General features: G+C 45.7%; 1 protein-coding gene across 3 annotated transcripts in view; it reads right to left on the minus strand.

Annotated features, from left to right (window-relative positions):
• The window catches only part of MAP4 (microtubule associated protein 4), a 166965-nt gene extending 159641 nt beyond the window's left edge, over nucleotides 1-7324 (minus strand). For all 3 annotated transcript variants that reach the window (XM_080611880.1, XM_080611881.1, XM_080611882.1), the window contains exon 1: nucleotides 7253-7324. The gene's annotated coding sequence lies outside the window, so the exon portion shown is untranslated. The remainder of the gene's footprint in view (nucleotides 1-7252) is intronic.
• Between the last annotated feature and the right edge of the window lie 6610 nt (nucleotides 7325-13934).

The raw sequence follows: 13934 nt of genomic DNA on the forward strand, positions 1-13934 counted from the left end.
CTCCAACTAGTTGTTTCTACTTCCCTTTTACTAGGACTGATGCAGCTTGTAAAAACAGTTCTAGAAATCCCACCAGATCACCAACCCATTTTACAGCACAGAGTTACACTGGTGTAACAAGAAAAAGCGTAACATGGAAGAAGACTAGAACCACAAGCCAGTTTTGTTTTAGAAAAAAAAAAAGAAAAAAAAAAAGGCAAACCACAATATGGAAATAAACTCCAAGCATCAGACATACCAGAGTGCAAGAAACAAGTGACAATTTGGGGGGGGGGGGGGGGGGGGGGGGGCTGGGGGGGGAGGATAAGACCAAGTAAAAACATGTGCATGTTTTTCTGCTCCTTTCAAAGGATTTTAAGCATTTCACAAACATCGTATTTACCACAATCCTCAATTTGTGAGCTGAGGGTTCAAAACTTGGGGGGGGGGGGATGAAACCAGGCATACTCAGAAAGCATCACTCCCAGCAGCAGAGGGCCTTCACTAACAAGTAGGAATTGATCTCATATTCTAGCATTTCAGGAGTCATAACTCAAGAGTATGTAAACATACTTTGAAATTCATCTGAAAAATGCTCCCATAGTTTTACTTTGTTTAAAGCAAGTGTCAACACCCTAAATTCAGCTGAAAAACAGCTTTTCAGGATGATGTAGCTCTAATACAATTTTACAAAAGGAACAATGACTCACTCCCAGGCGGGAATCTGTTGGAAGTGTATGACCTAATACTCAGAGAGAAGCTTGCTTTTTCAAAAAGATCTAGCCTTAATATTTACAGTATCTCCCCAAAAAGTAGTTTTAAAAAGGGAGAGTTTTTGCACGAAGGAAGTTACAAAATTACCTCCTTTTTTTTTTTTTTTTTTTTTTTTTTTCTTTTCTCACTTCTCGTCAAAATCCAAGCAGCCTATCTGCAAGCAGTTCCCTTAGCCTTAATTCCAGCCTAAACCTGGTCACCTTCCCATGGAATTCCATCCACAGCTGACTTCCTCACCAACCCATCTTAACCCCAGACATTTGATGCAAGGACAGCACCAATCCAATACGCCAACCAACATGAAGAGATCATCATCAAATGGGATGGAGGCATTAAAATTAAAACATTAGCACACACTAGATAAGAAACATTAGCAAACTATAAGCACTTGACTGACTAGCAAGACAAGCCTCCTTCATGTTCAGCTGGATTCCTGACAATCTTGCTGAGGATTCTCTAGCTGTGCAGGGCCCATTTTTAAGGGTTTTATGTTCAGACAGCAGCTGTACAGCTTATTGAAGAACCTGCTCACTATAGCAATAAAAAGCAGAATTATTTGATCCAATTAGAAGCCCAGTGACCATGCCTCGGGTTTGAGCCTGCATTGGTCTCTGTCTGTCTTATGCTCCTACTTGCAAATACTTCAGATACAAGGGGCAAAGTGTAGGTGGAAAATGGGAGTGAGTGACACAGGCTAATCAGGATTTTAATCATGCTAATGGATGTGATTAACTGCATACTTCTCCTAGAAGCTTGCTGCAGCTACACATGAGTAGCTTGATAGCCAGAATGCAGCAGGAGTGAACTCATCCCATTTTAATCTCCAGCTACAGCATGTGTGTCACGTCATCCAACAAGCAAGGATATACCTAATACTTAACCTTATTTTCCACCCACATATCAAATTGCCCCCCATGCCAACACAATCATTTTGGGCAGGGTACAGAGACTCCAGATCTGTGTTTGTCTGTGCTGAAGTCTCTTAACAAAAAGAGTTACCGCTCCCAAAGAGTGGAAATCCAACCTTTGCAAAGGAAAGCTAATACAGGGCCTATTGCATTACACAAACCTGCCTGAATAATTCAACTACAATGATTTCCCACCTTCTTTCCCCCGCTTGTTTTGTCCAAATCACAGGGACATTGCTAGCTTTATCTCAAAGTTAGTATCTTGCTAATCCTTGGGGGAACTATTAATTCACCGGTTGCTGCTCTCTCAGAGGAAAACTGATAAGCAGCAAAGCAAGGATTAAAAGAGAACCAAGAAACAGACTTTTCTAATAGCAGGAACGTTGGGTGAGCAGGGGAAAAAAAAAAAAAAAAAAAGGAAAAAAAAAGAAAATCAGACTCTTCCCTCACTATTTCTAGAGCAGAAGCGCACAGCAACAGAATAAATAACCCAACATCCTCCCCCCTTCCAGCAGGTACTTCAAGGAAAGAACACATACTATGGAGTTTGAGTAGACTATCATTTACACAAACATCCATTTTTCATCTAGGTAGTAGACTTACACTTCCCATTAACACAGCACCTCCCCTATTTTCTAGAGCAACAACTGCAAACATTCTGCTATCCCGCACACCAACATTTACAAAATATAGGCTTGTATGACAGAACACATAATTTAGCAACTTATTCAGGGGAGTCCAGACTAATCTTGTTCAGGAATAGATTCCCCCTTCCCACCCTACCAAACCCGTAGCACTATCCTGATATATTTTTTAAAGAGTGCCAGACCTTAAATACTCTGTACAAACAGAAACGTAAGCATCAGGCTAATGTGTGTCCATAATACCCTAGGGTTAGAAATCCCAGTAATTTTAAATAACTTTAGTCTTTTATTAAATCAGAGAATGGTTTGGGTTGGAAGGGACCTTAAAGCTCACCCAGTTTCAACCCCCTGCCATGGGCAGGGACCCCTTCCACCAGACCAGGTTGCTCAAAGCCCTGTCCAACCTGGCCTTGAACACTGCCAGGGATGGGGCATTTAATAATTTCTAACATAAGGCTTTATTAAGAAGTCTCCCCAAGAGTAAGACAGGGCACTTGTATGAGCCAGAACTCTTTCATTCTTATAGTCACCGAGCTCAAATCTGCATAACATCTACAGCAACTGCTTTCAGTGACCTTTTCTTCCCACAAGAAATTCTTTTACATGTGCAAAATAGTAAGTCATGAAATTGGCTTCCGAGTTGTAGGAGGCTGGCAAAAATCACCACGAGGGAAACATGGGTTTGCCGCTGCGCAAGCCTCCCTGTATACATTATTCACATAGGCTGTACTTTGTTCAACACACCAGCTTTTACGCCACCTCCTCAAGAACTGGGTCCAAAGTACATCCACTCTTTCTTCTGGGAGGTGAACTCTCTGCAGCAGATGCTGGCAGTGATGATGGCTGAGGCTGAAGACTTGACCTGTTCTGCCATCTGCTTTTATCACAGACCCCTGCATTTCTCTGATCTACGGCCGAGTATAATTTAATTTGCCTTCAAGAAAAAAAGGGCACAAAGAAAAATCATTTAAATTGCTCTGTTAAGACACAAGGAAGCCATATACACAGACATCTGACTAAGCAAAAGATTGATCTATTTTAGCTGGGACAGGAAGTATAAACAAGAAGCTACAAGAAATAACTCTGCCTTTCAGAGCAATATTAGCTTCTTCAGGTTTGCCTTTGAAACTCCAGAAGCACATTCACAAAATATAATTTTGCCATCTATAATCAGACTGGCAACAACATGATGAGTAACGTGCCTTGAACTCTTCATTCTCAGAGAATGAGACTGGAATTTTATCTTCCAATCTCTGTCTGGACTAGCCAAATAAATTATTTGTCATTTTTCTGGACCAAACCAAGGTATACTTATACATTATTTGGCTTTTAAGTAACTATCACTTTCATTTGAATTGCAAGTAGCTCAAATTCATCTTGACAGACTTATACCCAGTCTGACCAGTGGTTTCCCTTAGTCATAAGTTTGACATACATCAGAATTTGGAAGTCTGCACATCAGCACTATGTACATAGAGACAAATGTACTTTAAGTAGTGAGTTACTAGCTGGAGGTATCAACGTTTTAGTTGATACCTCCAGATAGTTGTATCATCCTGTTTAGTAAACAGAAGGTAAGTTTAAGAACAGCATACAAGAGAAAAAACAGTACTAGCAGTGATGGGTCTAAAGTAGACCTGAACTTTTCAAGAATTTAAATCTAATTTAATGGCTCAGATTCATTTATTTCCAGGGAAGAGGGGTAACCACTAAAATACTACAGAGGTTGGGACCTCAAATATAATTATAGCGCCACTCGCTAAAATTAAGGCTGCGTCAGCCCTTTTACAAACACCAGGAAGAATACGTAACTCATTTGTTTAAACCAAGTATTCAGACTCCACAAAACAAGCTGAAGACTGGAAAACAAGTCATGGCCCACCATCCACACAGCTTTACCTACTGTTCCTTCAAAAACCCAACATATTTCTGTTTGTCTTGTGCTTATATTGTTGGAGTAGATGAACACGATGAAAAGATAGATGATAAAAAGAACATGATAAAAGGAACAGTTTAAGCAATAACTTCGTATTTAAAACCTAGCCTTAAATGCTTAGTGTCTCTGAAAAGGAAACAAATGAGGCACTAAACACTAAAGCCAAATATGAATAAACCTCTGAACTCTAAACCCAAGTACCTCAGAATTAGTACTGTCATCTTTAAATGGCACTTACTGGTACTGTAAGGCACGGCACACACAGACACTAGAATAAGTCCAAGATGGTTTCAGCAGTTTATGGGAGCCTGTTGTGTGATTATTCACCTCCTGGTCTCTTCACTCTACTCTCTACACTGCCTGCATCGAACTTACACTAAGCAGCGGGCAACGGCTAAAGCAAAGCATTTATCCACACCACCATGCTACTCATAACCTTCAAAGTTTCCCACAGACAAATTAGGCAACTTGTTAAAACAGATCTCCAGATACCCTGCAAGAGTGAGGTTAGGCAGTTCCCAGAGCAGAGCCGTAGTGTTCCACACTCCTCAGAAATGTCCTGAGGATCACTAGCCAGCAACACGTAAACTGACTGACAGAGTCATTACCTTTTAAGAAACAATCTGATAAAGTCAGATATTAAAAGCTTCAACAAGTATCCACTGGCATAAGTATACTACTAACAGGCTTCCCACTTGCTCTTTAAGGACAAGAGTGACATAATCCTCTCCTAATATCATCTGAGGACTCAGGGGGAACGACGGGTGACCCACAAACTGTACCCATGGCAACACTGTGCTCTAGCTGAACTGCAGGGCTGTGGTCTTCACACTACTAACACTTCTTTGTATTATCTGGTATTTCCCTGATGCCATTTCTGCAGAGACACATAAAACAGATTTAATAATATCCACATCCTCCAGTTTTAGTCAACAATTGCATTCATAAACAGATCAACTATTCTGCCTTCAAGCTTATTATTTGTCAGCAACATGTAATTATTACCAAGGAAAACAAAAGACAGGATATTGCTGCTGTTGCAATAGCAAGTCAGTTGAGCTCTTTTTAAAATTGAAAAAGCTCATCTCTCCTGATGAGAGAAAGCCAAAAGAGATAAAAATCTAAAATAAAAAAAGAGTCCATGAATCCTCCAAAATGTACCGGAGAGGACAATCAGAAATCTCACCACTTCTCATATGGAAAAATAAACCAACACAAAGAACTTACAGCAGTTTTTACACAGAGGTCTGTCCAGCCAGTATCACTTTTATCGTAATTGTATTGCTACAGTGAATATTTTTGAGTTCAAATTTATTTGTCTTTCTCAAGTAAAGAAAAAGTTCATCAAGCTGCAACAGCACCTCATATATCTAATACCAGTAAAACATCCATTAATAGGTGGGATAATGAAGCCTTAGCAAAGAGGAAAAAAGCTTCACAGTTGTAAAACTTCAGCACAGTCCTGTCAGTTCACAAAATGAAGCTACAGCCAAGTTGCGTATAGAGCCCTGTGTAAAGAAGGTACAGGAGGTACTGAGCAAGGTTTGCTATTCCACCGGCTAGAACAGTGAGACCACACCAACATGGCTATTAGATTAGTCAAGAAGCCTTTCAGATACTCTGCTGAAATTGTAAGCTGGGAAGATCATGGTTCATTGAAAACAGGGTGCCAGCTTTGTTTTGGGTTTGGTTTCCGTTGGGGTTTAAAAAAAAAAAAAAAAGTTTGTTATATCCATGCTGGAATTAGGAGAAAAAAATAAGAGGAAGGAACACATAAGAGTTATCAAGAATCACCTAAAAACCCCACAGAAAAAAAAAAAAAAAAAACAACCAAACTCCAGCATCTAAATGCAGATTCAGTATGCTCACAGATCATGCACTTAACACACTCCTCTAAAAGGGGCAGAGCTTGCAACGAAGCATACCACGTACAGCAAGATACCCTTAGAAAGAGCTGTCAGTAGTAGTAGAGCATCTTCAGAACCAAAAATTTCACTTGTCTTGAGTTTAAACTTATTAGCAGCAGTCTTACACTGGTGCTCAGTACACGTTTAATACTTATAACTGCTCTTGCTAAAAGAAGTTTGCTCATCTTGAAACCGGGCCCGCTCTATATAAATAGCTCCCTGTTTGACTCTGACGGTGACGGGCAACGCGGCCGCGCAGGCCTCGCGGCCGCCGCATCTACTGTGCTCACCACACCCATCGCACCAAGCGGCAGGCGAGCAGTAGCTCTGCAAAGACTTATATCCCTTCTGTGCTTCCGAGTTATGGCACAAATATCCCTGATGCAACGCCACAGCCATCCTTATAAAGCAGAGAAGGAGAGCGGCCAACCAGGAGAATAGCGGGGAAAAGGGGGAAACCACGTTATAAGTTTCCAGAGGTCCCAACGAGATGTGCGTGTTCAAAGCGTTGCCCTCGACCAAAAAACGCGTTTCTGACTTTTAGGATGCGGGCAGGGAGACGACTCAGCTCTACAGGAGTTCGCTCAGTTCACAGCAAAACTGTGCCAGCAGCAGCCCTCCCATGATCACCTCAGCCTGTTCCCGCACTGCAACAAAGACACTCCCCGGCAGCTCCCGCTTCCTCCGGGATGACCCATGCGCAAACTTCGCCAGGCAGATGCTCTCCGGATGCTCCGGGACCCTCCTCCCGCCCGCCCCGCTGCTCCCCTGTCACCGACCGCGCCGCGGCCCTGCCGAGCCCGCTCCCGCGCTGCCGGCTGCGAATCGCTCAACCCGGCTCCCCGTGCCCCGGCTCCCCCCCGCGCCTCTCACGAAGGGCTCCGGAACGCCGCAGCCTCCCCCACTAGGAGCCCGTTCGGCCCCCTCGAGCCCCTCCCTGCCCCGCAGGCCGCCCGCGACCCCCACAAGGGCGAGGCCGGAGCCCCCGAGCCGGGCGGCCCCTCCATCCTCTCAGAGGGCGCCCCGCTCGGAGCGGGGTGTCCCCTCTCCCAGTCACCCCCCGCAGCTGGAGCCCCGCAGCCACAGCCCCCCGGCGGCCCTTACCAGAGGCGCAGGGGGACGCGGGGGGCTGCCGCCGGGACAGAGCCGCCTGGTGAGTGTCACTCTCCCCTGCGGGCCCAGGGGAGGAGGAGAAAGAGGCAACGGAGCGGCCGCTGGCCTCACGCCGAACGTACTACCCTGCTAGCTCTGTGGGCGGGCTCTCGGCCGCTCCGCCAATAGCGTCGCGCCGCGCCCGCAGTCTGCCAATCCCTCTGAGCGCGGGCGGCGCAGGGCCGGGCGGGCGGCGGGCGGGGCTGAGGCGGTGCTGCAGTGACAGGGCAACGGGGTAGGGTGCGGCGCGGAGCGCAGCGGAGGGGCCATGGCGTTGGGTGGGGCGCGCCGGGGCCGGAGCGGTGGGAGTGGGCTGAGGGGCTTGAGGGGCTGAGGAGATTAGGGGGTGTGAGATGCGGACGGGAAAGGTCATGGCTGGAGGGCGATGGGGGTGAGAGGAAGAGCCTGAGGGAGAGCAGAGAGGGGACGTGGCCGAGGGGGAAAAGGTGGAGGGAGGAGTTTGTGCTGAGGGAGACAGGGGCTTGAGGGGACATGGGGCTGTCAGGCACTGATGGGGTCTGAGCTTGGCTGAGCGCTGGGAGGGTGTCTTTGCAGCAGTGCTTTGAAGTCGGTGCAGTCTCTGGGGGGTTGTAAGAGCAGGTCCCTTCCCCAGGCAGTGGGGATAAACCCCAGCACTAGCACTGTACGGCACTGACACATAGAGATGAGCAGCAAGCAGCACATTTCGGTTCCTGGCAGCAAAAGTTTGTCATCTCACCTTTGGGGACCAAGATAGTTCTCACAGAGACAGAGAGGTTTGGGCATGGATGAGGGCAGACGGGATGAAGGAGACTCCATGAGTTGGGGAGGGTGAGGTGGGACAGGAAAGGACTGTGTTTGGTGGGGGAGAGCATGTCCTGGGCTCATGTGCATGTACATTGTTATAGAATCGAAGAATCATTTGGGTTGGATGGGACATAGATCTCTGTCAGAGATCAAAGCAGAAGCAATACTCAAATAAAAGAGCGCCAGTAAGAATAAGAATTCTTACTTTTTGTGTGTGTGTGTTTATATATATATACCTGTACACACATCATATATCATATCATATCATAGAATGGTTTGGGTTGGAAGGGACCTTAAATCTCACCCTTCCCTCCCACATGTTGACTGCAGCACACAGCTCAGTGTCATCAGCAAACTTGACGAGGGTGCTCGATCCCACTGTTCGTGTCGCTGACAAAGATGTTGAACAGCATCATTCCCAATACTGACCCCTGAGGAACACCATTCATGCACTTGGACATCGAGCCATTAACCACAGCTTTCCAAGTGTGATCAATCCAGCCAATTCCCTGATCCCTGAGTGGTCCATCTGTCAAATCCATGTTCCTCCAGTTTAGAGACAAGGATGTCATGTGGGTCAGTGTCAAAAGCTTTGCACAAGTCCAGGTAGATAATGTCAGTCATTCTTCAGTTATTCACCTGTCACAGAAGGCCACCAAATTTGTCAGGCACAATTTGCCCTGAGTGAAGCCATGTAGTGCACGTGACTGAAACTCTGTCAGAAATGAGGTGAGACCATCCAGTATTGGTCCAGTGACAACAACCACTCACGATGAATATTCAGTGTTGGTCTTCATGGTTTAAACCATTATGACTTTTCATGTAAATTAATCCATGAAGGAGGAAGATCATCCCCTGTCTGTTGAAGAGCAAGGTCCCTGAAGTGCCCAAGGGGTGTATCTGTAACTCGTCTGACCAGAGGGAGCTACAGAGCTACAAAGCTACAAAACCTCATGAAAATATGTGACAGGTTGGCCAGCTAGATAAGAAAATCCAAGTGTGGTGACTAAATTAAAACAAAATAGGTGTGTCTCTTATGTCTGGTCACTTTAGGGAGGAAACACCCTTCATGTCAGGCTGTGGAAGGGGGCACACCCCATCCATGTGGATTTAAGGTTGCAGCTTCTGCCTGCCTCCATTCTCCCAAACTTGAGAGTATAGGTACGTTTCCAGGGTCAGAGCTTGTAAGGTGAAAGCAGCAGGGAAATCCCATGTTCTGATGAAAGGCATATATATAACAACTGTTTGTACCATGTGCTATTTTTAAGCTGTAAGACAAAATAGCATCCTAATGGCTTTCTTTGAGAGGATCAGGCGACGGTTTGAATTTCAGGGTTGTCCCAGCCTACCCTGGGCTTCAGGGAGGATCATAGGCTTAAAGATCCTTCTCTGTCTTTAGTAAATACAACTCTCTTCTCCTCTGGAGCCTTTCTGCTAAGTGCTCTCCAAAACAGGGTAGACCCTGGTTATATTGCAGGACAGTTAATTCCTGTGTCTGTGAAGCAGACATAGTAATTCAAAAAGGAGTGGATTATATTAGCACCGTGTTAGGGAGTAGGTCTGACCACCAGGCTGACCTGCTTTTGGCTTCAAAATGAACTTTTGGTTGTTCACCAAAATGCGCAAAAGAAAAACATGGGAGTCCTAGGCCTAGCCTTTAATGCATAGTGGTCGCACGGGAGCAAACTGTTGGTGTTTTAAGGAGACAGAAGTGTCCTGAGATTTCACTGTGTCAAATGACAGCTTTGATAACTCACCCTCATCCCAGCCAGGCACACCTATCAGAAACCAGAGCAGGGAGCAGCCGTTTAATGCGATAGGTGTGCCCATTATAAACTATATGTTGCAGCAAGCAACTGTCCACCATAATCCAAAAACGCGTATTTCATTTCACACAAGGCTTCCTACTTAACAAAACCTGCATGTCAAAACCCTGGGAGGTGGGCTACCATCAGCCCAAAAGCTACGGGTTTTCCTTCCACTGAAAATAAAGTAAATCTGTTCCTACAGCATGTAGGATCACAGTCCAGGCAGCTGGCTCCCATTGCTGTTCTTCCACGCACAATGCCAGCTGAGAACCCATTCTTCTGGTTGTCTCATCCCCATCTACAGCTGCTTCTTTGTAATATGTGCCATGCTCCTTGCACATCCTAAGCGGTTATGGTCTTTTACTCCATGATATGTAGCTTCACAGTACACCGAGAACTGGGCTTCCTGATTTTTTTAGGTCCTGTCTTGTTTCAGCTGAAGCTAGTTGAATTTTTATCATTGCCATTGGAAAGAACAGGATTGAAGACAGTGTTTTGCACTTTGACATACATCTGAAGAACAGAATAACTTGCTCCTGACTAAAAGGAAGGAAGGAAGGAAACACAGTATATGAGAGCTGCACCTCTATCCTCCACACAGGTGAATTCCTGTAACTCTTCAGAAATCAACAGTGTAAAGGCAGGATGAATTCCCATCTGGACTCGTTCCTTAAGTGAACAACTTTTCCTAGCTGTTAGTGTGCTTACAAGCCTAGCTTGCCCAGAAAAAAATGCTGACTACTTTATTATTCTTAGCAGAGATAAGCGTGGCTTTTGTGGGGTACTGTTTAATGTGAAAATTCTCGGTTTAATTTAAAATCTTAAGTCTACTCTTTGCTTTATTGGAGCAACTTTAGGTCAGACTCCATTTGTTGCCTCCCTGCTTACTTCCCCTATGCAAAAATTCAAAGCATCTCATTTATCTTTGTTTATCCCTCAAAGGAATATAACCTACTTCTCCACTTGCTTTTACAGCTGCCTTTCCGGACTCCCCGAGTCCTCTCGCAGCTACATTTGGCCAGAAAGAGAGGACAACATGAAACATTTGGTCTGATAATAGACAAAATCTGAGATGCTACAGGTGTGTCTGTCCTTGTAATAGCAATGGGGGGTTATTCTTGGGGTTTTTTGGGGGAGGTGGAGAGAAGAAAGCGTGTAGACAATGGCTCTTTCCTTTCATCAAGCCAGACAATGAAAGTAGATGGGGGAAAGGGAAGAGGACCGTGTCATCTCCCTAACAAGTCACCCCTGGCCAGGCCCATTAGCCCAGCGGGGCAGGTAAAGCAGGCCAGCAGTTAGGCTGCCCTACGTGAAGGCCTGACTTATTTCATGTGAGTCACTTGTGAGCACTGAAGGAGATGGAAAGGGAGGGCTCATTTGTGATGAATGCTCATTTATCACCACTTTGATGGGAGCCAGTGCAAATTAAGGATACTTGGTAATGTGGCAGGCCTTGGATCTGCTGATTCCAGGTCACTGACAGCAAAAGTCTTGGAGAGGAGCAGTAGTGAATGATGCATCTTTCTTGCCCATTTTTCAAGTTTGTCACTGTCTCCTCAAGGCATATGATGTGACAGCCAAAGGTGAATGCTCAACATGAGAAGTGCTTGCGAGGCAGGGCTGCTGGGGTTTGTCCTGCCTCCACAGGCATGCTGCCTGATGAGCTGATTGTTGCTGAGGGGTTTGCTGTCATTCCTCTCATCTCTCATGTCAGACATGCAGCAGAGCTCATGGAAGGGGTCATTTCCGAAAAATTAGTGCTCTCTGTGGCAGTTAGTAAGTAATGAACCTGAACCCTCTATAAGGAAGAAAAGGGGAGAGAAGGAGAGGAGAGAAACCAGATCTATAAAAGTGTTTGAGTGGAGCATTGAATTGCCTCAACACTTAGAGCAGCACCAAGCAGACTTTCATTTTCAGAAAATGTAGTTTTCTGTATACTTTTGAAAGTGAATGCCTGTAAGCATCTTTGAGAATTTGGATACTCTTACAAAACTAGCCTGCAACATTCACTCTCATGCTGCAGTCTCCATTTCACATCCACTTCCCTATCATGAGTCAGGCATGCAAGTAGAAGCTAACTAGCCAGAGTGGGGCAGGACACTGCTCCGTCAACAACAAAAGCATTGTGGGCCACTGGCAGATATGCGCCAGCCAGCCAGGGCTGTTATGCTCATCAAAGCTGACTCCAGCACAATGGAAGGTATGGAATTTTGGCCAGGGATCCTGCCATCCCAGAGACCTGTCAAGTCTCTGTGACTGGTCATGGGATTTGCCTTGCAGCTGGCACACCCCGTGATCTCCTGTTCTGGGATCTGTCCTTCATCTGTAACCTGCTTTGCAGGGCCGCAGAGGAGGGAGTATGGCTGAGATGCTGCACTGAGGCTGTGGAAGTACCAGTGCGGAGGGCTCTGCAGTGCCAGGAGCACTGGCAGAATCATAGAATCACAGAATGGTTTGGGTAGGAAGGAACCTTAAATCTCCTCCAGTTCCAGCCCCCTACCACAGGCAGGGACACCTGCCACTAGACCAGGTTGCTGCAAGCCCTGTTCAACCTGGACATCCCTTGAACACTGCCAGGGATGGGGCAGCCACAGCTTCTCTGGGCAACCTGTGCCAGGGCCTCACCACTCTCACAGTAAAAAATTTCTTCCTTATATCCAACCTAAATCTCCCCAGTTAAATTTGAACCCGTTACCCTTTGTCCTATCACTACAGTCCCTGATGAATAGTCCTTCTCCAGCATCCTTGTAGGCCCCCTTCAGGTACTGAAGTCTACACATCTCTAGCTGCTCTCCTGCATCATAGATCCTACTGTGGGTGACGCAGGGTTCAGGACACTTCCCACACGCAGCAAATGAACCAGAGCATGGGTTTTTGCATGTGGGAAGAAAAGAACCTGCAGAGGCTGGTCGTGATAGAGTAGCTGACATTTGCATTGTTGTTTATCTAGGCAGATCCTTGTTCTGGGAAGCACAGGGCAGCCTGGCCTTCTAGAGGGCTTAATTCTCCTCCTCTGCACTGGAAAGTGCTTTTAGCATCAGGTTGGCAGAGCTGATTTCTTCTCTAGACTGGGCCTTCATAAACCAAGCCCAATTATTCTGTGGCAGAAAAATTGGGTCTGTGCTGTAATGAGAGAATGAAATGTCCTCAGGAATTTGCATGTAGCCTCGAGTTACCTTTTATAAATAGGTTAACAGCTGGAGGGCCTGTGTTTGTTTAAAGGGAAAAGACATACAGTACATGCCCTATATGATATGCTCTGTCCTAAGCAATTCTGCCATTCTGTTGATTTATATCTGGAGATTAAAGGATTTGCCTTTCAATCAAATTATTCTCCTCAAACTACCAAGTGGGGGAGAAAGGAGATTTTGATCACATTCTCCACTCTGTGCAGCTATCCCTGGTGAAGCCCCAGACGTTTCCTGCCTTGCTGTGCCAAACACACAGCTCACAAATTACTCCTGATGACTTTGATGATGATTTGCTATTTCTGTCCTGCTTCTGGTGCACAGGACACTCGAGGGACAAGAAAGGGTGAGAGGTCTTTGGACTCGGCAGAGCTTCCAGCCTGAACTAGATGGAGCATGTAACCAGGACTGACAAAAGCTGTGTGATGAGACAGAAGACGACTGTTCTGGGGAGAAGCAATCTGCAAAGAGCCTGGCTCCATTAGGCCCTGAAGGTCTGCAGGAAGTTTTGTGCAAGTCATGTCCTTTACCAGAAGGAGAGCATCTCAGGGATCAGGACCTAGTTTTAAGTTTACTATTCTCTTCCTTGCTCAGATGATCAGGTACAAAATGAGGTGCAGACAGCAGCAGAGGAAAAAGTTTTAATCATTCATCTGGAGGCTGGAAGGATCAGATCTGAGGGTGATGAGAAGGACTCAAGTATCTGGAGGATTGCCATGCCTCTGTTATGAGACATGCAGTCTTTGCTATAACAAAATGAGAGAATTATGAAAGGCAACCAAGCCTCGTGTCTTTTTAGTGTAGTACTTTGTGTCTGATGGTAGCTGATGCCAGGTGTGCTGTAACAGGCAT

Source organism: Psittacula echo, assembly GCF_963264785.1.
Source record: "Psittacula echo genome assembly, chromosome: 2".
Classification (NCBI taxonomy): Eukaryota; Metazoa; Chordata; class Aves; order Psittaciformes; family Psittacidae; genus Psittacula; species Psittacula echo.